The sequence below is a fragment of the Sus scrofa genome, chromosome 13, assembly GCF_054392235.1.
Source record: "Sus scrofa isolate SSC_HxYL_T2T_F1_AM1 chromosome 13, Sscrofa_HxYL_maternal_Yorkshire_Landrace_v2.0, whole genome shotgun sequence".
Lineage (NCBI taxonomy): Eukaryota > Metazoa > Chordata > Mammalia > Artiodactyla > Suidae > Sus > Sus scrofa.
Window position 1 is genome coordinate 130,393,798 of NC_139395.1, and position 15,561 is coordinate 130,409,358.

General features: G+C 39.5%; 1 protein-coding gene across 14 annotated transcripts in view; it reads left to right on the forward strand.

Moving 5' to 3' along the window:
• The window catches only part of LOC106505748 (uncharacterized), a 1,225,997-nt gene that overhangs the window by 207,739 nt on the left and 1,002,697 nt on the right, over window positions 1-15,561 (forward strand). The gene's annotated exons all lie outside the window — the stretch shown is intronic.

Sequence of the window (15,561 nt, forward strand, 5' to 3'; positions counted from 1 at the left end):
TAACATTGATTATAAAAACAACAATAACTTCCATGATTTCTTGGAAAATTATGATGTACAATATGTTATGTACACTATCCTAATTTTTGCACCAACTCTATGAATTAGGCAGTATTCCCTCCTTTTTTACAAATGAAGAACTGAAAGTGTGTAAAGATTAACCTAGTAAATGGAAGAGCTAGGATTTGAACTTCGGTCTGTCTGATCCAGTGTGTCTACTTAAAATCTCAGTACATGTGTTTTAAGGAGCTGGCCAGATGACCTTTAGATTGGAGGGAGTGTTTTCCCTAGGAAATTGTGTCTCCCTCTCATTTCAGAATTTCCTGTGTTTTCTGGAGTGTCACTTCTGAAACTGTTTTATATATCCTGTTATTCCAGAGACATGCAGAGAAACCAGACTAAAGATAGTAACCTTTCTTTTAAAGAAGGTTTTTTTTTTTTTTAAAGATAATAGGAAAACTACACAATTTTCTAAATTGAAAGCACCAATGTTTCTATTTGCATGCCACCAGCAAAGACTGGATACAAGCTAATGTTTATGGGAGGCCAAAGTCCATGCATTTGCATGTATGCTTTTTAGAAAAAATTATTTAAGAGAAATCTTTAGTAAATCAAAATGTAAACAAAACCAAGTTTTTATTTGAAAATGCAAAATGGGAAATAAAAACATAAATTGTGAAAGGCAGACATACTCTTATTTACTTAGTACCATATTATAATCACTGTGATTTAGATCATGGACTCTAAATGAAAAACCTTCGGCATAGAAACGTAGGTCCAACTCTTTAATTTGCTAAGTATGCTTCCCCTTGATAGAATGAGGCTTATCATTTGTGTGGGCAGTGTTTTATTATGTCACTTTGTTAATATGAGAAGAGGCTATAAAAATGGTACAATATTCCTACTTAATACACATATATTTTAAGCCAGAAGTTAGTAATTATGAATAAAATTAAAGTCCATTGCATATTAGTTATAGAAAATAATATGCAAACTTAATTGTATCTTCTAGGTAGCAGTTGTTTATTTTATTCCATATTCATCATTAGAAAAATGGAATGCTTGACAAAATAGTACCTTTGAAAAAGACAGATAGTAGTAGAATTATACGCCTTTAGAGATGGGGTAGTGTATCTTAAAAGTAACCTAGTTTTTGTTGTTGCTGTTTTATGACCAGGAAAATTGAGGCTAAGAGAGCTCAGGTAATTCACACAGCGCACCCAGCAAGGCAGCGGAAAGCCCCAGCTGGGAGAGCCAGCGTGTCCTTATGTCCAGGCTGGTGAGTGCCTCGGGGAGCTGTCATTCAACCAAACAATTAGCTTGGACAGATTCTAGACCATGAAGCAAAAAGAGGCTTTGATAATTGCAATCAAGAGACCAAAAACAAAGTTACAAGTCCTTCCTGATGGAATCACACAAAAATATTTTCTTCAGCGTTTCAATTTACATGTCCTGTGGCGCTACATAAATTCAGTATATTTAGGGAACGAAGGGAGTTTCCTGCCAACACAGCACAAGAATACCTGCTAATCCCATGAGTTAATGTGGAAAGGATCACTGACCTCAGAATGGCTTGGCAATAAGCACCGTTAAGCCCCCCAACTCTTTGTGGTATGTACACCAGTCTGGAGTAAAAATAAGGTTCTCTCCGAATTGATGACTTTTTCGTGGATAAACAGAATCTCTGACAGTGAGCCTCAGCACATGGTTTTTTAGTCATGTGAGCCACTTGTTTTTGAAATAGAGTGGCGTGCTGAAAGCCTCAGGGAAAAATAGCACTTAAAACATAAAAACACAGCAATTCCTATTGAGCAATCCATCCCTATTCGTGTACCAGAGCCGGAACCATATGTGCTAATGGCCTACAATGTGCACATGGGGTTATGATGGATGAGATATTGAATACAAGTACCTTTGAAAGAAATTGATGAAAATGCAAACCAATCCTGTCCTCCCAAGAAACTCAAGCCTTAAACCTTCATTGACTTTTTCCTCTTTCATAAACACCTCAAAATAAAGATACTCTTTACTGAATAGTCTTCACTGTGTACCAGGCATTGTGCTAAGTGCAGTTTATTAAGTGACTCTTTGAGAGAGTCTTTATTACCCCTGTTTTACAAAAGAGGCTTGGGAGGTTAAATAATTTGCTGTAATATTGTAGAGCTGACTTACAAAGCCAGGTGTGTTGAAACCAGAATCATCCTCCTAACTACAAAACAAATGAAAAGGAACACTTTTGCTTATTGTTATCATTACCTTTTAGAAATAGTCACTTTTAAAACTGAGTTAGTATTTTCCCTGACATTAAATCACCAGCCTTGTTAGAAGCAGAGGAATTGATGGGCCCTGGAAACCTGATATTAATTTCAGACCTCTTTCTGAATTGAAAAATATTGAGACTCAGGCAGCAACCTCTATTTAGCCATTTGGATGAATGTACTGTTACTTTACAATAAAACATTTATGTGCTTTTTTATGTCAGAAGTGTGCTTAATTATTTGGTGGTTTTCTGACTACTGGATGACATAGTAGCTCTTTAGCTGGTTAAGACTGATTATCTCTGGTTTATAGCTCTAGAGCTTAATTAATTTGCACATTCCATGTGAAATTTGGAGAAGAAAATTCTTAAAAGTTAATGGACTAGTTTTATATTTAGTCAATATATCTTTAGTACAACGCTGGGCAGCAACATTTCATGTTATATAGTTTAGCACAATAATAATAGTAAAAAAGAGTTTGTTGATGGCTATAACTAAGGTTTACATTCTAGCTCAAAGCTTGCTCTTCCTGTTTCTTTATAATGAGCCTGATCTTCCTGGATGGAGGGATTTTTGAGGCATGGACAAAGGTGCAAGTGAGAGGTAGAGATACTGGTAAAGTAGGTGATTAGAACCTGATTGAGAAGTTTGACACTGCTGTTAGTCCTAAATTCACATTCTTGCTTTGCCACTTTTTAGAGCTATATAACCTTGAATGATTTGAACTGTCCCTACCCAAGTTTCCACATCTGTAAAATGGCAATCACAATTCCTACTTTGTCAAGTTGTTGCAAAGACTGACAGTGCTCAGCTTGGCCTAAAGCAAGCACTCAGTAAATAGTAGCTACTATTGGGAGCTGCTTCTCAAAAGTGAGGGTCTATCCTGGCCTGCTCTAGTACCTGAAAGGCAGGGGAGCCTGGCCCAGGGCCCATGGTTGTTCTTAGGCTATTCCCCTGCTCTACTGTCCATGGAGCTCACTGCTTGGGCTGCACGGAGCATGGGCACAAGGAAATACAATGTAGATTATGAGTCCCATGATGTGGGCACAAATCCATTTTCATATAGACTTATATTGAGCACACACAGGTTGCATGGTATTGATATGTGTTGATTTTATTTAGTTATAATGCAAGGCAGAGGTTCTCTTTTCTGGCTGTGAGCTGGAGGTGGTAATAGATAGGCGAGGTTGCCTGGTGAAGAATATGGGGTGTGTGAAAAGGGAAAAAGGAAGAAGTCTTCCCAAGAGCAAGCTTGCCAAATAAGATTTTCCTATAAACCTAATGCTGTTATAAAAATAAAAAAGTAGGAGTTCTCGTCGTGGCGCAGTGGTTAACGAACCCGACTAGGAACCATGAGGTTGTGGGTTCGGTCCCTGCCCTTGCTCAGTAGATTAACGATCCGGCGTTGCCATGAGCTGTGGTGTAGGTCGCAGACACGGCTTGGATCCAGCGTTGCTGTGGCTCTGGCGTAGGCTGGTGGCTACAGCTCCGATTCGACCCCTAGCCTGGGAACCTCCATATGCCGCGAGAGCAGCCCAAGAAAATGGCAAAAAAAAGACAAAAAAATTTAAAAAAATAAAAAAGTAAACCCAGTAAACATCTTATTAACTCAACTAACATGAATTTGAAACTTGTGGAAATTTGATAAAGTGGAGGTTTATTGTAATTTGGTAACTTTTGGCCTCTTCAACAGAGCCAAGCATTTTTGAAGTGACTATTTTTATATTAAAACTGGGCTAATTGCACATCAGTTTTGTTTATTTCTACTTGGCAACACTCAACTAAACTAATTTGAGTTAGTGGATGCAGAATGTTAGAAACTTCTAGGAGTTCCCCTTGTGGCTCAGCAATAACAAACCCAACTAGTGGCCATAAGGATGTGGGTTTGATCCCTGGCCTTGCTCAGTGGGTTAAGGATCCAGCATTGCTATGAGCTGTGGTGTAGATTGTAGACCTGTCTTGGATCTGGCATGGCTGTGGCTGTGGTATAAGCCAGCAGCTATATCTCCAATTCAACTCCTAGCTCAGAAACTTCTGTATGCCACAAGTGTGGTCCTAAAAAAAAAAAAAAAAAAAGAAAGAAACTTCTAAAGCTAGATTTATTTAAAATCCTAACAATTTTACGTTCACATAGCTTATAGTTTTTCTGTCAAAAATGAAGAAAGCCAAAATTCCCCTTGTGGCTCAGTGGGTTAAGGACCCAGCATAGTCTCCATGAGGATACAGGTTTGACCCCTGGCTTCACTCAGTGGGTTAAGGATCAGGTTTTGCCACAAGCTGTGGCATAGGTCACAGATGGGACTCAGATCCGGTGTTGCTGTGGTTGTGGTGTAGGCCTCAGCTGCAACATATGCCCCAGGTGCTACTGTAAAAAGAAGAAAAAAAGAACAAAGCCAAAAATATTTCTTTTCTTTTGTTTTTTTTTTTTTTAAATCACAAGGCTAAGAAAACCTACAGAGAAAAGCCAACTGATTGGGTGGAGGCCAGTGGATTTCTCAAGTTTTTGTAAAGATTACTTCAGGTGATATACTTTATTGGAAACTTTTTTTTTCCTGATTAACAGTAGTGATAGGTTTGTAGATAAGCTGTAATTCAGATGCTTATTCATATTTTAATACAACCTCTTGGTGTGTTATGATTGTTTTGAGAATAGATTTTCTCACAATGACATAGTGAACACTTTCTGTTTTAGGTCAAATTGTAACTACCCTGAAATGATCTATTAGAAAAACTTGAGTTCCTCTAGTGCCAGAGGAAAGAAGTGAATAAATTAAAAATGCACACAGACTTTGAAAGCAAGTGGGAAAACAAAGAGAGCAAATAAAGAAGAACCCGATGGTCCCTTTTTTTTTTTTTTTGGTCTTTTTGTCATTTCTTGGGCTGCTCCTGCGGCATATGGATATTCCCAGGCTAGGGGTCTAATCGAAGCTGTAGCTGCCAGCCTACGCCAGAGCCACAGCAACGCGGGCTCCAAGCCGGCAAGGCTGAATCCTTAACCCACTGAGCAAGGGCAGGGATTGAACCGCAACCTCATGGTTCCTAGTCAGATTCATTAACCACTGCACCATGACGGGAACTCTGGTCCCATTTTTTGAATTGTAAGAAAATGATTTAGATTTGCGTGTAGTTTTGACTTAGGTCAGCTGAAGCGTTCACTTATCCTACCTAATGTGTAGTTAGTTTTGGTTCTGCTGATCTCATTGCCCCACGCATGTCTAAGAGGTTGTAGAAAGAAATCATAGGGATTTCCAGGAAAGGTGACCTCACCACAGAAGCAAAGAGGCTGAGAAAGACTTCAGGGCTGGGAAGCCAAGTTCATGGCATGGATTCCTATAGATCTCAGTATTTTGTAAACAGGGCCAGACTTGCAGCAGAGCGGAAACAATGAACAAAGGCAAATGAGAGACTGGTTGAATCCTGTTCATTGCAACTTTGGACAAATCACTTTGCTTCTCAAGGCCTCAATTTCCTTTTAACACAATGTGGCAGTTGGATTTACTGGATGTCTAAGTTTCCTCCTCAGTGCTATGCTCTGCATGACGAGGCCGCTAGCAACCCAGTCTTCATTATACAAGATCAAAGCTCAGGTCCTGCTTCACCATGGCCTGCTTAATCTTGTGTGTGAGAAGAGATGGTATGGTGGGAAAATTGTATAGCAATGGGGAAAACAGCAGATCAGATCTCACCCATTTTTAGTAAATTTGAGGATTTTTCTTTTATCTTCTTGTATTCTTGTATTAGCTAAAAAATAAATTTCTTTATTATTAATTATAAAAACAGTCAACATATCTTGAATGGTTACTGTGAGCTAAGAGAGATGCTATGGATTTTTTGTGCTCTGTATCTTTTGGTTCTCACAATAATCCTTTAAAGTAGATGCTAGCTTGTCCTCATTTTTATAGACAGATGAAATTGGAGCCTTAGAGACAGGGTAATCAACCAAAGTTCCCTGGGCCAGTAATGGCAGAACTCCAGTTCAAACCCAGTTTATTTGCTGAGCCTTGGTTAGTAACCACTATTTTTTTAATGCTGCCTTTTAAAGTCTCATGGTGCAATAGCACGCAAGTTAAATAAATGTAGGTACAAATTGCCTGATGCAATTCCATCTCTTGGCAAATAGGAAGATTATGTGTGAAATAAATAAAATGCCTTTGTCAGGTGGGGGAGCGGGGGAAGCAATGGAAAATTATGTCATGGCCCCAACAGTTTCTATGGAAAAACAATGAATGGGCTCAGGCAAATGGAAATATTTTAATTCATTGGATGGCCGGATTATGGTCAATGACCTCTTTCTCTTCACTTGGTGTCCCATTAATATTATCCATGTAATAAGACAAAAATAAATAATAATTTTTTAAAAACTCAAAGAAATGGACCCAAGGAAGTGGGTTTCCTCTTGCTGAGGAAGAGCAGAGAAGCTAGAGCTACCTGAACACACTCCATGTTACTTCATGTCCGAGAAGAGCTAATTCATGTTTTTCAACAACCCCTGTGTGCTATGCTTTGTATGTATAAAGAAAGAAAATGCAGTATTTGGATTACTTTGCCTCGGTTACTCCTTATGTAAGCAGTATGGATATTTCTGACTGTCCTTTTGATTCTAGTTGAAGCTACTTGCCACAGGCATCTCTTAGTAGATTGCTTTGTGATTTATGCGGGTCTAAAGGAGACCAAGGATCATTTATCTTCAAACCAGGAAAGAGATGAAAGCAGCTTGGTAGTAAAATTTCCTGTGGAGTTAGATGAGAGCATCAAAGGGAAAAAATGTCATTGTTTCATGAAAAACTAGGAAACGTGAGTCAGTTTCTAATGTTGCAAATATTTTCCTGCGAAGAGTTTACATTTTTGAGAATTCTCCACTAAAGGATAAAAACAGCTGAAGCAGTGAATTAGCATGATTCAAAAGCTATACTACAAAATGTGGTCTTTTCCAGTGGGTTAAAATGAAGATAAAGGATAAAGTGGTGAAAGTCATAAGCTGACTTAAGCCATTCGTAATTCTTTTTCCCACGACTAAATCTATTTTTCTGCCCTTACTTAAATATTTGACTACTGTTGTTACTTTAAAAGGAAAAAAGTGTTCCTCAAAACGGATGCTTCTATAGCTTGGATATCCTCTATTCTTTCACATTCCTTACACTCCCTGGCTCTGTGTTCATTGACAGCCTCTGGAAAATGGTATTCCTCCAATGGCTCCCTGCTCTCTGCTAATTTGTACCCTGGTCTCTGTGTTTATTACATTGTAAGAGTCCTACTCTCTTTAAATGTGTTCCACAGATTCAGAAATATTTAAAACACAATGATGCTTGGAGGAAAAAAAAAAAATGTGATCAGGCCATTTGTCACTATGCTTAGGAATATAAGATTCCCACCAGACAGAAAAGATATTATGGGTTTCTTTCTGGCTACTGTACATGCCATAAGTAAAACAATGATGCATGAAGTTGAACTGACTGCCAAAAATAGATCAGGAAGAAAAATTTCTCCCATGACAATTGGCTGTGATTCTAGGGATTTTCCCTTTTACTCTGAAACCTTGAAGAGCAATATTTCTTTTTCTTTTTCTCTTTCTTCCTTTTTCCTTTCCTTATTTCCTTCCCTCCTTCCTTTCCCTTCTCCCTCCTTCCCTTCCTTTTCTTTCTTTCCTCTTTTTTCTTTGTGTCCTCCATCCCTCCCTCCCTCTTTCTTTTCTTTTCTTTCTTTCTTTCTTTCTCTCTCTCTTTCTTTCTTTCTTTCTTTCTTTCTTTCTTTCTTTCTTTCTTTCTTTCTTTCTTTCTCCTTCTTCCTTCCTTCCTTCCTTCCTTCCTTCCTTCCTTCCTTCCTCTTTCAACACCCTATGACTTTAGTGTTGAAATCCTCAGCAAACTATATAGCAGAACTGGAGTGCAGATCTCATCCAATTAGTCTAAATGAAGAGCCACTACATTGGCTTTCCAGTGAAGCATGTTCTTCTCACTTGTAGTTCTCAGACCTCCATTCCTGACTCAGAAGAGCCTTGCAGCTTGGGGTGATGTCATTTTAGTTCTGGGGTGATGTCATTTTAAAAGAAATATTATTAAATAATTGGAAAAAGAAAGGAGTCCCTCCAAATGCATATGCTCTAGCCAGAAATATATTATTGCACAACCAGAGGTTCATAGCTAAACTCAGACATAAAGAACATCGAGAAAATACCACCGCTACACCACTGTCGTAACCCAAACCTCAAAACCAAAACTCTTAAAACTTCTCAGAGCATCCATATAGGTCACCTAAACCGTGCTGGTTTCACGGTTGTTATTCATAAGCATGTAAAGGTTCTAGAAGTTGACACCAATTGGAATTGTCTCAAGTACAGTAGAAATGTAGGAATTTGGGGGAGTATGATATAGGCCTCTGGAACCAACAGAATATGGGCTAGAATCTTAATTTTGAAGCTGACTGCATGTCAGTTTTAAGCAAGTTACTCAACGTTTTTTCAGTTTCACATTCCTCTCTGTAAAATCTCTCATCCCTGCTCTGAAGCCTGAGAGGAGCTGTGATTTGTACTATCCCCAATGGCTCTCTTTTCCTGCTGGTTACCCCCTTTTTTGCATAGATACCTTGTCTTCCTACTAAGAGTTGAGAGCCTGTGTCTTTGTGTTCCTTAAAGAGCCCACCGTAGTCCTTTTTATTTATATTCACAGAATGACAGCATCAGATGATAGCTAGGAGAGAATGGTTTTCAAGTCGTTTTAAATTGGGTTTGAAACGTCAAATTTATTAAAAGATGGGGATAGAATCTGTGAGAGTGCATTTGTGCTACTTCCATGATGACAACCTGGGTATGCCTGGAGAAAAGTTTACAGAATTAGGATTTGGGGGTAAAATATGAGGCTAAGGATAAGAAGAAGGAAGTAAGGGAATTAGGAAAGGAATGAGGGAAAGTTTCCTTTCGTTGGATAAACCCCATAAGTAGCACATATTCTGGATTCTGGTTTATTGGAAAATACATACATCACAAACATGACTGTCTCTTGTATACATGTTTCAAAGAGTGACTTGAAATAACTAGTTGACATGTAAACGTTAATTGTATTTAATGAGATGGATCTTCAAGTCCTCAGATCATACAAGGGAACTATATCACAGATTTGGGTGCTCAAGACTCTATTCCAGACATATCTCTAAAAGATCTTTATTTTTAGCCATGAATTATTTAGTAATTGAAGATTTAACTGTGGACTCCACAAATAAGATTAGCCTTTGTACTGCTGCTAGCTACAAGGTGGGCTGCTTCTGCTTGGCACCCAAATTTCTGTGCAGTTGTCAACTGGATCCAACTGGTTCAAAAACTGCCTCCAAGTCATAGCTGAAAGGGATCTTTAAACTTGGGGCTTTATAGAACTGCTGCTGCTGGTTGAGTGGGAATGGCAGAAACTGGATTTACTCCACTGCCCGAAAGAAATGAAAAGACAAATTGCATGTATGAAAACATTCTCAAGGCTGCAAGCATGGGGTGATGAAGGGCAGTGATCCCCAAGAGACAGGAAGCAGACAAGGTGGGTGAGCACTGTGACCCCCTCCCCTTACTACCTGGAGAGTATCCAGGTCCTGACAAAGGAGAGGGAAATTAGACAGAGTCCAGAGGCCTCCTTGATTGAGGGATGGAACTGTGAGGCTGGGGAGGCCAAGGCCAGTGGCATTTACAGGATGAGATACTGGAGGGGAGAGAGTTGAATAGAGAGAAACCCTGGAGCACTGTGAAAGGTCCCCTTTGAGCAGTCAGCTGAGTGCTGTGGGTGCATGTGAGTGAGAAAACCATCCTCAATCTGGGAAAGAACCACTTGAATGGAGGAAGAAAAACAGTCCTCAAAGCTCAGATAGGAGGCTGGGAATTTTTTCTGCTCCTACCAGATAGACTGGAAAACCTCACAGTTCGTGGGGGACCAGGTGGAGTACTCAGAGGGATTTGCTTCAGTAATGGGAGAAAATTGGCTAAAGAATAGATGCTCCAGAAGTTGCAATATGCAGGTAAACACAAAGACTTGTGGTTTTTCTTATTACTTATGTGTCTTTAAAAGGTACCGTAAGAAATTATGTATTGTTGGGCTTATAATGCCTGTTGAAGTACAATATCTGACGAAATAACAAAGACTAAGAAGGAAGAAATGGAAGCATGCTGTTGTCACGTCCTTCTATTAGAAATGAAGTAGTGCAGTATCACCCCAAGGCAGGCTTGGTCTGTGGTACAGTTTAACAGTTCAATAGGTGTACAAATTTGGGAGACCTTTGAGCTGGGCCCCAACATGGAAGGAGGATTTTAAAAGGTTCTTACTAAGAAAGAAGGGTCCTCAGGGTGATGGAAAGCATGGGAAAATTAATGGAAGAAGGAGGATAAAGGGCTTGGGGTATTAATTACAAATAGTCTTGTTCATTTGCAATGTGGGAATGTTCAGGGGAGCGTGGACCACGAGGCTAGCAAGGTTAGTAGCAGCTGAACCAAGGAGAGCCTTCCCTAAGTTTGTGTTCTCATCCATCAGCAAGCAGTGGCTTTTGACACCCTGAGTAGTGGGAAGACATGATCAGAGCTATATTTTAGGAGTTATATCAATTGGTCGGCAATGTATAAAATGAGGTTAGAGGAGAGAGAGACGAAAAGCGGGGAGGTCAGTTGGGAGGCTATGGTAAGAGTCCAGATGAGCTAATGGAACTGAGAGAGTGGTAGAAATATGGAAAGGAAGGCATAGAGGAGTTCCTGTTGTGGCTCAGCAGGTTAAGAACCCAACTAGTATCCATGAAGATGTGGGTTTGATCCCTGGCCTCCTCTGTGGGTTAAGTAAGGATCTGACATTGCCCCAAGCCGTGGTGTAGGTCGTAGATGCAGCTTGGATATGGCATTGCTGTGCCTATGGTGAAGGCCAGCAGTTGCAGCTCAGGTACCCCTTGCTGGTGCAGCCCTAAAAAGGAAAAAAAAAAAGAGAGAGAGAAATGAAGGCAGAGACATCAGTGAGGTAGAGAGAGAATTGATAGTTTTGAGGAAAGGGCATGAAGGAAGAAAGAGGGAAAGATGTTTGCTAGTTCAGATCTGTTTGGGGAAGATGGTACCTTGAGCAGAAATAAGGAACACAAGCAGACACACAGGTTCTGGAATTGCAGTTCTCAGCTTGGGGTATCAGGGAGGTGTAGGAGTGTTGCTGGTTGGCAGTTAGCTAAGGATACAGATTCAGAGCTATGGACAAGGTCATGGTTAGAGAGAGAAATTAAGGAATCACATATATTAGGTGAGTGTTGAAGCTGTGGAAGATGGCAGTGAGAGAAGAGAGGTCAGAGGAAGGAACTTTGGGTGAACCAACCTACCTTCCTCCCTCCTGTCCTCCATCCTTCTTTCCTTCTTTCCTCCCTCCCGCTGCTTGACTGCCTGCCTGCCTGCCTGCCTGCCTTCCTTCCTTCCTTCCTTCCATCGTTCTTCTTTTTTGAGGGCTGCACCTGTGGCATATGGAAGTTCCCAGGCTAGGGACTGAATCAGAGCTACATCTGCTGGCTACAGCCATAGCAATGCAGGATCTGAGCTTTATCTGCAGCCTATACTGCAGCTCATGGCAATGCCGGCATAGCAATGCAGGATCTGAGCTTTATCTGCAGCCTATACTGCAGCTCATAGCAATGCCGGATCCCCGACCCACTGAGTGAGACCAGGGCTCAAACCTGCATCCTCATGGATACTAGTCAGATTAATTTCTGCTGTGCTGCAACAGGAACTCCTAAGTGAAGCTTTCACTGAGCTGGCAAGAAGAAAAATAGAAGCCAGCAGAGGAAGTGGTTTTTGTATAACACCTTGGAGAGATGTTTCACTGTCTCTCTGGAAGCAAACTTAATAATTCTTGGAGAAATTATTTTTTTAAATGGTTGCATACCTTGTTTATACGTGTGTATGTTTGCATTTGCCAAAAGGTTATTTTGCAGGATGCAGATATCAAAAGTGGAAAGATTGAGAGAGCACTCGTGGATATCACGTAGAAAAACAAAGAATGCTGAATGTTTCAGAAATGCAAGACACAACCAAGAGTAATACAGACCACTGTAATGGCAAAGAGACTTTCTACAAGATCTGTGTCCAATTGGCAGGCAGGGCTAGACATGAAACAACATCAGGCGCTTAAAAACAGTTGGAGGATACATTTTTTTGCCATTCCGCTCCTTTTTCTGGAGGGAGCTTAAGTTTAGACAGTTTAAATTGTTCAAATGTTACATTTTTGGGTACTGTTTATTGGGACTTAATTTGGTTAAATGTCACATCATCCATATGAGATTATGTGTCCCCACTCCTTTTTACAGGTAAAGAAACTAAGGTTTGGATACCTGCCTAAAAGCACACTCCCAAGGCAGCTGGGCTTGGATTAGGACACAGTTCTCCTAATTAGAAATCTTAGGTTCTTCCCACCACACTTCATGGAGCTTCGTTAGCCATGGCCCTTGGCCTTGAGAATCCATTCAGGGCATAACTAAGGGTACAGACTCTAGTGCCAGTGAAAGCTGGTTGGAAGCCTCTTTCACCTATCAGCTGTGTGCATCACTTGACCTCTCCAGGTTTCATCTTCCCACGTGTATCAAACAGAAACAATGATACCTATTTTGTAAGGCTGTTGTGAGAATTACAAGTAGTGTATATATAGAATTAACAGCATAGGCACTTGCTTTAATGAAAAAGAATCAATTGGAAGGCTCAGTGAAGGTTTTCAGGGCAGGGAGTACTTTTTCCAAGGTTTTACTTCTCCTGCGCAGTCTTCCCATTTTCCTCATGTACCACCCATCAGCACATTGCTGCTGAGTACATAGTAGGTGCTCTGTAAATAATTAAATTTCATTAAGCTTTAATTAGATGCTGTGGACTCAGGCAGGTTTTGCCAGCCTTGGCCTTGAGTGTGGAAATTTCAGCATGGCATAGGGTGGGAGGAGGGGACAGAGGAGGAGGAGCTGGCTTTGTTTACATTTGCAGCAGAGGCAACTGTGAAGAGGGAAGCACTTTTATTTCCCTTGTGAACTGGCCCTTCATTTTGCTGTAGCAGCTTCTAATGGAAAATAATAAAACCCATTTTCGTCAGGCAGTATCTGGAACACTTACAGGTCAATTCAATGCTCAAAGCAGATTGTTACAGAGCACATTAGTTCATCATCAACATCCACTTTGGTCAGGGGATTTTTGCCATTGGAAATTGAATTTATAGGTCATGGTCTGTTATGATTCCTGAAAATCATTGAATCTTTGTAAGTTAGTGGAAGCATATAGCCAATTATTATAAATGAACACACATAATCTCTCCATTTGTTAAAATCACAAAGGTAGCAAATTAAACTGTGGAAGAATTGAGAACTAGGGCAGCTGCAAAAATATGACTTCAATAATATTAAACCTATGTCCTGCCTATTAATTGAAGAATTTAGTCCCAGTTCCATAATAAATCCCATCCTAAAATACAATGCCAGGAGGGAATGTCAGCACTATTTTTTTAAAGCACTAAAACCAATGCATGAGATGAAGTTGAAGGTAGGTTTGTTTGTTGCCACTCCCACACTTAAGTGCATTTGTGTTAGGATGATTGTTTCCAAATGCAGAGTTAAATGAAGTCAGCTGGAATTTTCAAACACAATCCCCATAGTGTGGTTGCCTGGTCTGGTGGAAAGAATTCTATCTGGGTGTGGGGTGCTAATTTTTCTAAATGTAGGACGTTGGGCAAGCTGCTTAACTTCTCTGGGCCTTTTCTGTTCCCTCTCCCACACATGAGGATTTTTTTACAAAAAAATTGCGTTGGAGTATAGTTGACTTACAATGTTGTATTAGTATCAGGTGTTACAGCAAGGCGAAACAGTTATGTATATACATATATCCATTCTTTTTTCACATATAGGTTATTACAGAATATTGAGTAGACCTCCCTGTGCCATAAAGTAGGTTCTTGTTAGTTATCTACTTTACATATATATATATATATAGCAGTGTGCATGTGTTAATCCCATCCTCCTAATTTTTTTTTTTTTTTTTTTTTTTTTTTTTTAGGGGCCATACCAGCAGCATATGGAAGTTCCTGGGATAAAGGTTGATTTGGAGGTACAGCTGCCAGCCTAGGCGATAGCAACACCAGATCTGAGCCCTGTCTGCAACTTACACCACAGCACACAGCAATGCCGGATCCTTAACCCATTGAGCAAGGCCAGGGATCTAACCTGTATCTTCATGGGTACTAGTTGGGTTCTTCCTAATTTATACCTCCTCCTCCCACAGTTTCCCCTTTGGCAACCATAAATTTGATTTCAAAATCTTTAAGTTTGTTTCTGTTTTTCATAAATAAGTTCTTTTGTATCTTTTTAAAGTTAGATTCCACATGTAAAAGATATGGTATTAACATAAGGATTTTGGATTGGATGTTCTCTAAAAACATTTTCCTGTATATTTAAAAAATTGTTCTTGTTTTCTTCATATATAATATATATATGCATTCTTTTCATGGTGGAGAACTCCCAAAATAAAGCAAAAAAAGAGAAAGTCAAACACACACTTAATGCTACAGTCCATAGATACACATGGTTAACATTTCAGTGTATATTCTTGCAATCTTTATGTGTTCACATATACAAAAATGGAATCATCCTATATACACACCATTTTGATACTCACCCGTTTTTCATTTAAAAATGTGAATATCTTTCTGTCATGATTTTTAAAAATGGAATCCCAGTTTATGAATAGGCTATTTCTTTACCAATCCCCTATGAATAGATAATTTAGTATTTTTTAATCTCTAGCAATTTTGCACAATGTTATAATCAAAATCTTCATGGCTAAATCTCTGTCAGCACTTCGCAATTCTTGTCTGAGGGTAAATTGCCCAAAACAGGAGTGGTGGCTCAAAAGGTACATATATTTCTTAGGTGTTGATTGTATTACTGAATATATTGCTGAATTCATGCAGTTTTAATTGTCTTGTGTCCTTTATTTTTGGAGACAATGAATTACAGTTGGACTCAGGCATCCTCTGAGCATGAATACTGCCTTATAATAAGGCATGTCTGGGCGTACTTGTACACATGCATACTTATATGTGAGCAGTCGATATTATGCCATTCTGTGATTACTTGGGCAGAAATGCTATGTACATTTATATGAATATCTTCTTTTTCCCAGAGATTACTATAGAAAAAAAGTCACTATACATTTTCAAATTTTCAGAGAATTTCCAACTGATTCTCTAAGATCCTTCTAGCCCTAATAGCTTGAGTTTACTTTTACACATTTATTGTGCAAATACTCTGTGCTCAGTGATGAGGCCTTTGGCATGAAGAAGCA